This window comes from Thamnophis elegans, chromosome 13 (assembly GCF_009769535.1).
Source record: "Thamnophis elegans isolate rThaEle1 chromosome 13, rThaEle1.pri, whole genome shotgun sequence".
Classification (NCBI taxonomy): domain Eukaryota; kingdom Metazoa; phylum Chordata; class Lepidosauria; order Squamata; family Colubridae; genus Thamnophis; species Thamnophis elegans.
Genome location: NC_045553.1, coordinates 23934840 through 23946169, shown reverse-complemented (window position 1 = coordinate 23946169; position 11330 = coordinate 23934840).

Sequence of the window (11330 nt, the reverse complement as noted above, 5' to 3'; positions counted from 1 at the left end):
AAGAATAGGATAGGGTAGGGTAGGGTAGGATAGGATAGGATAGGATAGGATAGGATAGGATAGGATAGGATAGGATAGGATAGGATAGATCAGTGTTTCTCAACCTTGGCAACTTGAAGATGTCTGGACTTCAACTCCCAGAATTCCCCAGCCAGCGAATGCTGGGAGTTGAAGTCCAGACATCTTCAGGTTGCCAAGGTTGAGAAACACTACGATAGATATTGGAAAGAAGAATAGGATATTGGAAAGAATGGAGTGGAATGGAATAGAAAAGATTTTGGAAAGAAGAATAGAGCAGAGTAGAGTAGAATAGCATGAAGAGGAGGAGGAGGAGGAGGAGGAGGAGGAGGAGGAGGAGGAGGAGGAGGGGGAGGTGGTGGTGGAGGAGGAGGAGGAGGTAGAAAAGTACATGAAGAATTGTGTATGGAGCTTCTCAGTCACCCAGGTCATGGTTGTCCTAAAGGTGCTTTTTTTCAAGAGGCAACTGGACTTTCTGGTTTTTTTCTTTGAAGATATTTCACTTCTCATCCAAGGAGCTTCTTCAGCTCTGACTGGATGGTGGGGAATACAGAGAATTCCGAGAGAAGCCACAAGATGGCGCTACCCTGTTACAATCATTGAGCCTAGATAGCAACAGGAAGAGAGGGAAAGCATGCTGATAGATAGATTACATTTTAACTCAGGAGAAGTTGATAAGACATAATTAAATTTTGTGGAGGATAGCCTGGGTGAAATAAAAAGGTTAGCCTGAATTCCATAGTTGTACAAAGAAATAAGCACATGAAACAAGATGAAAGGTAAAGATAAAAGTTCCCCTTGCACATATATACTAGTCGTTCCCAACTCTAGGGGGCGGTGCTCATCTCCGTTTCAAAGCCGAAGAGCCAGTGCTGTCCCAAGATGTCTCCATGGTCATGTGGCCGGCATGACTAAATGCCAAAGGCGCACGGAACGCTGTTACTTTCCCACCAAAGGTGGTCCCTATTTTCCTACTTGCCTTTTTTACATGCTTTCAAACTGCTAGGTTGGCAGAAGCTGGGACAAGTAACGGGAGCTCACTCCGTTACGTGGCACTAGGGTTTCAAACTGCTGAACTGCTGACTTTTCTGATCGACAAGTTCAGCGTCTTAGCCACTGAGCCAGTACGTCCCTGCCAATTGTGATTTATTCAATTAACCTTGGTTAAGCACAGACTGCTCAGTATACTTATCTTTCTTTTTTTCAATACTTTATTGTTAAAAATAAAAGTTGGACATGGTACAACCGTCTTGGCATTGCCTCCGCCAGACAAAACAAAAGTATAACACGATTATCTTATGCATTCCGCATATATTACTAATTAGATGCACATGCTTAACCCCTTATCAATGTTACATTCACATATTATAATCTCAGTATATTGTTTCATTCTCTTCATTGAAGTTTCGTTCTACGTAACTCTTTCTGGTTCTCTCTTTCCTCCATTTGCATTTATTTCTGCAAGGGTATAAAACATTGAATTCAGCTGCGGTTGCTTGAAGGAATCACAAAGCACGTTGTTGTTTTTGCTGCCACAGAGCACGAGACAGCTGTATTCCCACCTGAATCCAGGTACGTCCAGTACTAGAAAAGAATCCTTAAATGGAGCTAGAAACAGCAACATTGGTTAATGATTGCATTCATTGTAATGAGGCTTGTTCTCAGATTTCAGGATGTTGGACTCTTGCTGTGATTGAGTTCACCATCAAACTAAGGCACATTTGTTTAACTAGGGTTTAGTACAGAGGTGTCACCAACCTTGGCAACTTTAAGATTTGTGGACTTCAACTCCCGGAATTCCCCAGCCAGCCATTGAAGGGCAATGGTAAATATCTTAAGAATACTGAGTAACAGAGCTGGAAGAAACCTTGGAGGTCTTCTAGTCCAACCCCAGCTGAAGCAGAAGACCCTACATCATTCTGGACAAATGGCTGTCCAGTCTCCAGTGATAGAGCACTCAAAACATCCAGAGGTAAGTCGTTCCTCTGATTGTTATCACTGATAGGAAATTTCTCCATGATTCTAGGCTGGATTTCTCTTTGATAAGATAGAATAGAATAGAGTAGATAGAGTAGAGTAGGGTAGGTTAGGGTAGGTTAGGGTAGGGTAGGGTAGAGTAGAGTAGAGTAGAGAATTGGAAAGAGGATAGGATAGGATAGAATAAGATAGGATAGGATAGAGAATAGGATTGGATAGAATAGGATAGAATAGGATTGGATAGAATAGGATAGAATAGAATAGAATAGAATTTTTTATTGGCCAAGTGTGATTGGACACTCAAGGAATTTGTCTTTGGTGCATATGCTCTCAGTGTGCATAAAGAAAAATAAAATGCATTCATAAAGAATCATAAGATACAATACTTAGTGATAGTCACAGATTACTAATAAGCAATCAAATTATACTAGGAAACAAATAAAACAATATAAAATTTAAAGATACAAGCAACATGGTTGCTAGGAATATAATCTAATGGTTGGGTTGGCAATATATAAATCATGTAACAATGCTATTCCTGTTTCTTTAAATCATACTGTAAAATGTGATTGGTTGCTGTTTTCCTCAATCGGTCATAAGAGGGAGCTAGAATGACTGTTAGCTCTCTGTTTTGTTAGATGCTGGGCTGATCTGATCTGAGTGTTTTGGAAGCTGGCTATCAGAAAGTGCCATGAGCTATTGTAAGTTTTGCAACTGCTAGCAAACTTTGAGTACCAGACTGTTTGTATGATTATGGACTATGTTATTTTGGATTATCCCTTAACTGAAAGACATTGATGACTGACTGTCCTATCCATGTATGACTTGGACTGTTTGATGGACTCTGATACCTCTTTCCACAAAAGTAAAAGCCTACTTAAACTGCAGTGTTTCTGTATGCTGGTTTGTGTGTTCCCCCACACAACTCTCACAATACTTCTCTGAACGCACTTGCTCTCCCAACGGGGAGCTTACCTAACAATGGTTATAATCATAAGTGGGGAAAAATGGGTAATAGGAAAGATGAGAAGAATAATAGTAATACATTCTTAGTAAATTATTGCCAGTGTTATGGGAATTAGTTGTTTAGCAGAGCAATGGCATTTGGGGGGAAAACTGTCCTTGTGTCTAGTTGTCTTGGTGTGCAGTGCTCTATAGCATCTTTTTGAGAATAGGAGTTGAAACACTTTATGTCCAAGATGCGAGGAGCACTGATATTGTTATCTAGTTTAGGTAATGAAATCTCTGCAACAAAACAAAGGCTCGAAGACCACTAAGGACCCCAATCCCAATGCAACCACATCCCCTCCCCCTCCCCTCCCCCCCCCAGCTCAGAGTCACTAAGGACACCAATCCCAATATCCCTCTTCCTCTTCCTCCTCTCCTTCCTCCTCCTCCACCGCCACAAACCGGACTCCCTTCTGGCATTGATAATGTCACCTAATTTAGGTGATGAAATGTCTACAAGAAAACAGCCAAGCTCAGAGAGTACCAAGGAGCCCTCATTTTAATCCTGAGCTACAAATTTCCTCCTTTACCATAATGTTCCACGTTTGTTTGGTTTTTTTATGTTTAGGATAAGTGATCTGGGGTTACAAGAAAGACCAAAAGGGAAGACTATGTTTCATAACACATTAGAAGTGTAAATGGTTTCCATCCCCAGCTTCGGTCAGGAGATGGTCCAATAGCAAGAAGGTGATAAGTGGGAGGGGACAAGATTGCCTCTTGGCTGGCTCAGATAGTTATTGATCTCTGGCTGTCCCTTCTCAGTAGTGGACAATTTTAGGACATTTAGTGCATGCAGGGCCCTCTGAGAGCTCTTTGGATCAGATCCCATCCAGCCTGGGTTAACCACCAGATATTTTAGGATTTTTTTAATTATATTCTATTCCATTCCATTCTACATTTCTCTGTATTCTATTCTTCATTTCGTTCTATTTTCTATTCTATTCTATTCTATTCTAATTTTCTTCTATTCTATTCTTTCTATTCTATATTATTCTATTCTGTTCTATTCCATTCCATTCTACATTTCTCTGTATTCTACTCTTTATTTCATTCTATTTTCTATTCTATTCTATTCTAATTTTCTTCTATTCTAATCTTCTTCTATTCTATTCTTTCTATTCTATATTATTCTATTCTATTCCATTCCATTCCATTCTACATTTCTCTGTATTCTATTCTTCATTTCATTCTATTTTCTTCTGTTCTAATTTTCTTCTATTCTAATTTTCTTCTATTCTATTCTTCTCTCTTCTATTCTATTCTATCCTATCCTATTCCATTCCATTCTACATTTCTCTGTTTTCTACTCTTTATTTCATTCTATTTTCTATTCTATTCTAATTTTCTTCTGTTCTATTGTATTCTACTTTGCTTTTATATTCTATTCTATTCTAAATTTCTTCTATTCTTATTCTATTCTATTCCATTCTATTCTATTGCAGCTGCTTGCATCATTAAACATATACTATGAGAATTATCTTAACTCTTCTTTCTCTCAACCAAACTATCTTAAAGTTCACCCTCTCTTGGTCCTCTGGAATGCAGCCCCTCCCTCCTGGGAATCCACAACACATTGCACGGCATCATTTCCAAAACCAATTGCAGCTTTTTCTAAAAGGAATTAACTCATCGTTGGGAACCTTATGCAAATTAATCCCAACCAAACATGGTTCCGGGAAATTCTCAAACTTTAACTGACTACTTTCTCTTTCCAAGGCTCAGCAATCTTTGGCAAGATCTGAACTAACATGGAGAACTTTCCTGAAATGCCAGGAACACAGAAAGAAAGTGAGCTTGTAATCTTGAAATTAAAAGCCAACTAAAAATAAGTATAGGCACCTGCTGAAGTTTTGAAAAAGCAGATTTTAATGAATTCGGACCAATGGGAAGAAAGAGGAGGAGAGATGCTCCGTGTGGATGGGAATTTCTAAAAGCCCATTGCAACCATTTCCATCAAGAATACTAGATTCATGAAAGGTAACCAAGATGAATGCAAAATTTTGGCAAGCGCAGGGAAGCGGGCTCCATAAATCGAATGGCTCTTTTCAATGAAATAATTCCAAAGAGATTTATAGTGGAATCGCTGATTGAAACACAAAAGGTGAGTCTTCAGCTTTGTGAATTTTCATGCCTCCTATTCAGGTTTGCAGCTTAGAGGCAGTTGAGGAAAGGAAAGTGAAGGGAAGGGAAGGGAAGGGAAGGAAGGAAGGAAGGAAGGAAGGAAGGAAGGAAGGAAAAAGAAAGAAAAAGGAGGGAGGAAAACAAAGAAAGAAAATGAGAGGAAGAAGCAGGAAGAAAAAAGAGAAAGAAAGAAAGAAAGAAAGAAAGAAAGAAGGGAGGGAGGAATGGAGGGAGAGAGAGAAAGAAAGAAAAAGAAAGAAAGAAAGAAAGAAAGGAAGGGAGGGAGGAAGACAAAGAAAGAAAAAGAGAAAAAGAAAGAGGAAGAGAAAAAGAAAGAAAGAGAAAGTAAAGGCCAGGGAGAAGGAGAGGGAGAGAGAAAGAAAGAAAGAAAAATAACTAGAGAGAGAAAGACAAAGAAAGAAAATGAGAGGAAGAACGAAGAAATAGAGAGAGAGAGAGAGAGATAAAGAAAGAAAGAAAGAAAGAAAGAAATAAAGAAAGAAAGAAAGAAAGAAAAAGAAAGGGAGGGAGGAATGGAGGGAGAGAGAAAGAGGGAGGGAGGGAGGAAGACAAAGAAAAAGAGAGAAATAAAGTATGAAGAGAAAAAGTAAAGCACGAGTACAACTGAAGGGAGAAGTGGAGGGAGAGAAGCAAGAAAGAAAAGGAAAGAAGAAGAAAGGAAAGAAAGAAAGACTAAGAATATAAATAGAGAAAGACAAAGAAGGAAAATGAGAGAGGAAGAAACAAGATAAGAAAGAGAAAAAGAAAAAAGAGGGAGAAGAGAGAGAGAGAAAGAGAAAGGAAAGAGAAGGAAAGAAAGATCGCAAATGAGAGAAGGACAGAAATTTAGAGAGAAATAGGATGAGAAAAAGAAAGTGAGAGAAGAGAGAGAAAATAAAGGAAGGAAAGAAAGAAAGAAAAGAAAAGAAAGAAAGGGAAGGAAGGTCACCCAAGTACAGAGAGAGGTACAGAAATTTGATAAACAAACTTGCCCTGTCTATATCCTGAATCCCTTGGAGATTCATCCTACTGTAGGAGAGCTATAAATACCTTGTTTTAATACAGTCCATTTTATCTCTTGACCGGTGTTTATTTTTAAAGCTGCCCAGAGCCTTAATGGCAGGAGTTGGCTGCCCTTGTCCTCAGTGCAGCCAATTCCGCAGAGCATATTGTGGGTTATTTTATTTTATTTTTTTACTAACAGAGGAGGACTGAACATGCTTTTGGAAAGAGCAGAGCCGGTGGGCGAGGCTATTTCTCCTGCTGTACGGTGGAAGGAAATGTCAATAATAGGATCAAAGAGAAAGCAGATTCCAAATTTAATCAAAGGAGGGCAAGATACGGAGGAAGAGGAGGAGATAACTGGGTAATCCAGCTTCTCTTCCCAGAAATTTTACATTACATGAAGTCCTCAACTGACAATCACAGGTGGGGCCGGAATTTCCATGGCTAAGCCAGGAGGCTTGTTAAATGAATAGCGCCGGATTTTACAACTTTTTTTTGGCCATTGTTGTTAAGCGAATTGCTGCAGTTGTTAAGGAAATTGTATGGCTGTTAAGTGAATCTGACTTTCCCCATTGCTTGAGGGAAGCCGACTGAGAAGGTCTCAAATGCGAATTATGTGACACCAGGATTCTGCAACCATCATAACCATTATAAAAAAAAAGACTTTGCCAGACCTCGAATACAGCTTGTCTGCCTGGAATCCACACTGTATATTGGACATTAATATAATTGCATGGGTCCAGAGCAGGGGTGGGGTCCGGCCGCCATTACTGGTAGTAAAAAAATTTTGCAAGCTTATTGAAAGTGGAGGCCAACGATCTAGATCAGTGTTTCTCAACCTTGGCGAATTTAAGTCCTGTGGACTTCAACTCCCAGAATCCCCCAGCCAGCACAGTTGAAGTCTACAGGACTTAAAGTCGCCAAGGTTGAGAAACACTGATCTAGATGGCTCCTTTCATAAGCACAGTAAACACTGCCCCATTCAAGATAGGATATTTTTTAGAAAAGAAGGTGGAAGATATATGTTAAAATTAAATATGTATATTGAAAAGGAATTATAAATACCATCAACATAAAATGGAGCTCGTTCAGAGGCTGAACTACACCAAGAAAATGAGATGAAGAGTGAAAAGTAGAGGAGAGAGGTAAGGGAAGAAGAGAGGGATGGGAGAGAGGGCAAGTGGGGTAAGAGGAGGAGAGAAAGGAGGAGTGGAAAGGGGAGAGAGGAGAAGGAGAGAGGAAGGGGAAGTAGAGAAGAGAAGGATGACAGACGGAAGAAAGGAGGTAGGGAGGAGGAGGAGGAGAGAGGGAGAAGAAAGTGATGGATAAGGTACAAATACGGTGTATGGAGAGCAGAAGAGCCAATAATCGTTTTGGGAGTTGATGGTAAGACAAATTGATGTAAACATTTAACAATACAATATGATGTTGGTTATATAATAGTATACATGTGGTTATTTGTTATGAAAATGAAAAAAAAATATGGAAAAAAAGACACGATTTTTCGAAACCCCCTTACAGCAATTTTGACAGCTAACAAAAGCAGAGTGTTTGGATTAGAGAAAGCAGCCCCTCACCCAAAAATCTAACCCAGGACATAAGCCATCAGACACAAATAAGAATTACCCAACAGAAACTATGAAGATCCATCCACCTGTTCAGCCAGTAGTTCAGCTGACTCAGGAACTGCATGCTTTGTGTGTGGTTTTGCTTGATCAATAAACTTTCCTTCCAATCAGCCTCCATGTTGCTTCCAGCATCTTTATCTCAACTTGGAACCGAACCAGATGGATTTTCCTTCAACACTACTATCCTGGTAAAAAGGAACGGTACAGTGGCCTAGAGGTATAGCTCTCGCCTCACCATCAGGAGGCTGTGTAAATTCAATCCTAGGTAGAGGCAGATATTTCTCTCTCTAGGCACAATGAGAATATATCTGCTGAACAAAACTCTGCACTGGCGTCAGGAAAGGCATCCGGCCAGTAAACACTGTCTTGGCACACTGAGAATATATCTGCTGAACAAAACTCCACTATGGCATCAGGAAAGGCATCCAGCCAGTAAACACTGTCTTGGCACACTGAGAATATATCTGCTGAACAAAACTCCGCACTGGCGTCAGGAAAGGCATCCGGCTATTAAAACGCTCTGCTAGCTGCATTCAGTTACCCAGAGTTCACCTTGCAAGGGATGATGGGGTCATTAAAAGAGAATGATGACTACTATCCTGGTAAAGAATTCTTAGGAAGACAGAACTCACTTGTCAATTGATTTTAAGAAACTGTTTAGCAGTCCCCAGTAAGAAGAAACCATCCGTGCCGAAGAATAAAATCTATAGCGTGATTCAAGTGTGATCAGATTTTGGGGGACAGCTAGAGAGATGGATGATTAATATTAATAATATTGATTATGCCTCCCGAAGGGCCCAGAGTACTGCACACAAAGAAATAAAATCAATCTTGGATAATTGGAATGATACTGTAATTATCTGATCTATACCTTTACCTGAAAAAGGAGTTGATAAAATCTTTCATCTAGCAAGGCGAGGTAGTGAATCACTTTTTTACAAGGTGTGATGAAATGTAATGTTTTATGTAAGAAATACGCAACCTAGATGTGCTGACCTAGGCTTTCCCAAAAAGCATGAAGCAGATTCCTGGTCCCGACAAAGCCCCTTTTATTAGACGAATGTGAATTTCTCTCATTCACACTCAGCAAAGGCCTGGCAGACAGTCTTTCAAAGATAAATTTATGGCCACAAACCTTATCTAGCTTGGAAATCTGCCATATAAATATTGTCCAAACACAGTACTGTGCAAGGAAAGACTGGGCACAGAGTCTCTGAGATTCACGGACAGATCTTCACACTCCTGAAACAAACAAACAAATGAACAAATTGTCTCCTGCAAACTCCACTCCCCTTTCGCTCCTTTTTTATTTCCTCTGGGAGGGGACATTCATCGTCCACCTGTGGCCTTACTCCCAAGTTGACCCTGATTTCTTAGCTGTTCTTTTCTTCTGGCAGCTCTGCGCATGCGCACACTGGGAACAGGCTCCAGCTGTTCCTTTGCCTCACTAATGTCTGATTCTGAACTGATAACTGGCAAACGACTCTTGCCCCCTCTCTGCCTCCGACACAGAGCCCTCATCCAAGCTTTCCCCAGACTCCAGGACTGGCCCATCTTCCTCCCCAATCTCCTCACTGTTCAAATCTGCCACCACCTCCGCTGGCCACTGACAGGCCACAACATTAGAAACAGTGGTATCAAACATTGTGGGCCTATTAAAACATACCAAGACAATGTAAATGTTTAAAAAAAAATGAAATCAAATTTTAAAAAGAATACAGGTTGTCTTTGAATTACAACCACAATTGACCCCGAAATTTATGTTGCTGAGCAAGTTCAGTGAGTTTTGCCTCATATTACAAACTTTCTTGCCACTGTTGTTATGTGAATCCCTGCCGTTATTAAGATAGGGACATGGTTGTTAAGTGAATCTGGCTTCCCCCATTGGCTTCGCTGGTCAGAAGATCACAAAATGGGATCATAGGACCTTGGGACACTGCAACCGTCATAAATATAAGTCAGCTGCCGAGCATCTGGATTTTAATCATGTGATCACAGGGATGTGGCCATTGTTGTTAAGTATGAAAAAACAGTCGTAACTCACTAACCTTAACCAAACTGTTGTAAGTCAGAGATTACCCATATAAAAAAAGGGGAGTTTGAAAGACACTAACGTGGCTCCGATCTTGAGTTTTTTCTACCCTTCTCCATCCTGTTGGAAGGAAAGGTAAAGGTTCCCCCCGCACATATGTGCTAGCCGAAGAACCAAAGAGTCAGCGCTGTCCGAAGAAACAATGGGAGGGTTGTATCTTCTTATTCTTGATTAATGTATTTTATTCTCCTTATGTACCCAGAGAGCATCTGCACCAAAGACAAATCCCTTGCGTGTCCAATCACACTTGGCCAATAAAGAATTCTATTCTATTTCTGTTTCATTCTATTCTATTCTATTCTATTCTATTCTATTCTATTCTATAGAATGTATCTTGTCTTTTTATGTACCCTGAGAGAATATGCACCAAAGACAAATCCCTTGTGTGTCAAATCACACTTGGCCAATAAAGAATTCTATTCTATTCTATTTCTATTTCATTCCAATATTGTATTCTATTCTTTTCATTCCAATATTCTATTCTATTCTATTGTATAGAATGTATCCTATCTTTTTATGTAGACTGAGAGCAAATGCACCAAAGACAAATTCCTTGTGTGTCCAATCACACTTGTCCAATAAAGAATTCTATTCTACATAGATGAATCTTGACAGACTGCAACACTGGCCCCATCTAACAAAATGAAATTCAGGGTAGAGAAAAGTAAAGTCTTACACTTAGGCAAGAAAAACCAAAAACACACATGTAGACCGGGTGAAACCAGGCAATAATAGTAGTACACTAATTTGGAGAGAAATCTTGGAGTCTTAGTGGACAACCAGTTAAATAGGAGGCAGCAGTGGGGGACAGTAGTCAAAAAAGCCAATGCAATCCTAAATTGCATTAACAGAGGGATACAATCAACATCAAGTATGGTACTAATACCATTCTATAAAGCCACACTTGGAATACTGCATTCAGTTTTGGTCACCACATTATAAAAAAGATGTTGTGACTATAGAAAAAGTGCAGAGAAGAGCAACCAGGATGATTAGGGGGCTGGAGGCTAAAACATACGATGAACGGTTGCAGGAATTGGGCATGGCTAGTCTAGTGAAGAGAAGAACCAGGGGAGACGGGATAGCAGTGCTCCAATATTTGAGGGGCTGCCACAGAGAGGAGGGGGTCAAGCTATTCTCCAAAGCACCTGAAGGCCAGACAAGGAACAATGGATGGAAACTGACCAAGGAGAGATTCAACCTAGAAATAAAAAGAAAGTTTCTGACAGTGAGAACAATCAACCCATGGAACAGAAGTTGCTTTTGGAAGTTGTGGGAGCTTCATCAGTGGAAGCTTTCAAGAAGAGATTGGACCGCCATCTGTCAAAAATGGTATAGGGTCTCCTGCTTGGGCAGAGGGTTGGACTAGATGACCTACAAGGACCCTTCCAACTCTGATAAACTGTTAAAAAATGTCTTCCGTTGTCTCTTTCAACAAAACTGCATGAGAGTTAGCTTCTCTTGCAAGAGCATTTCAAAAT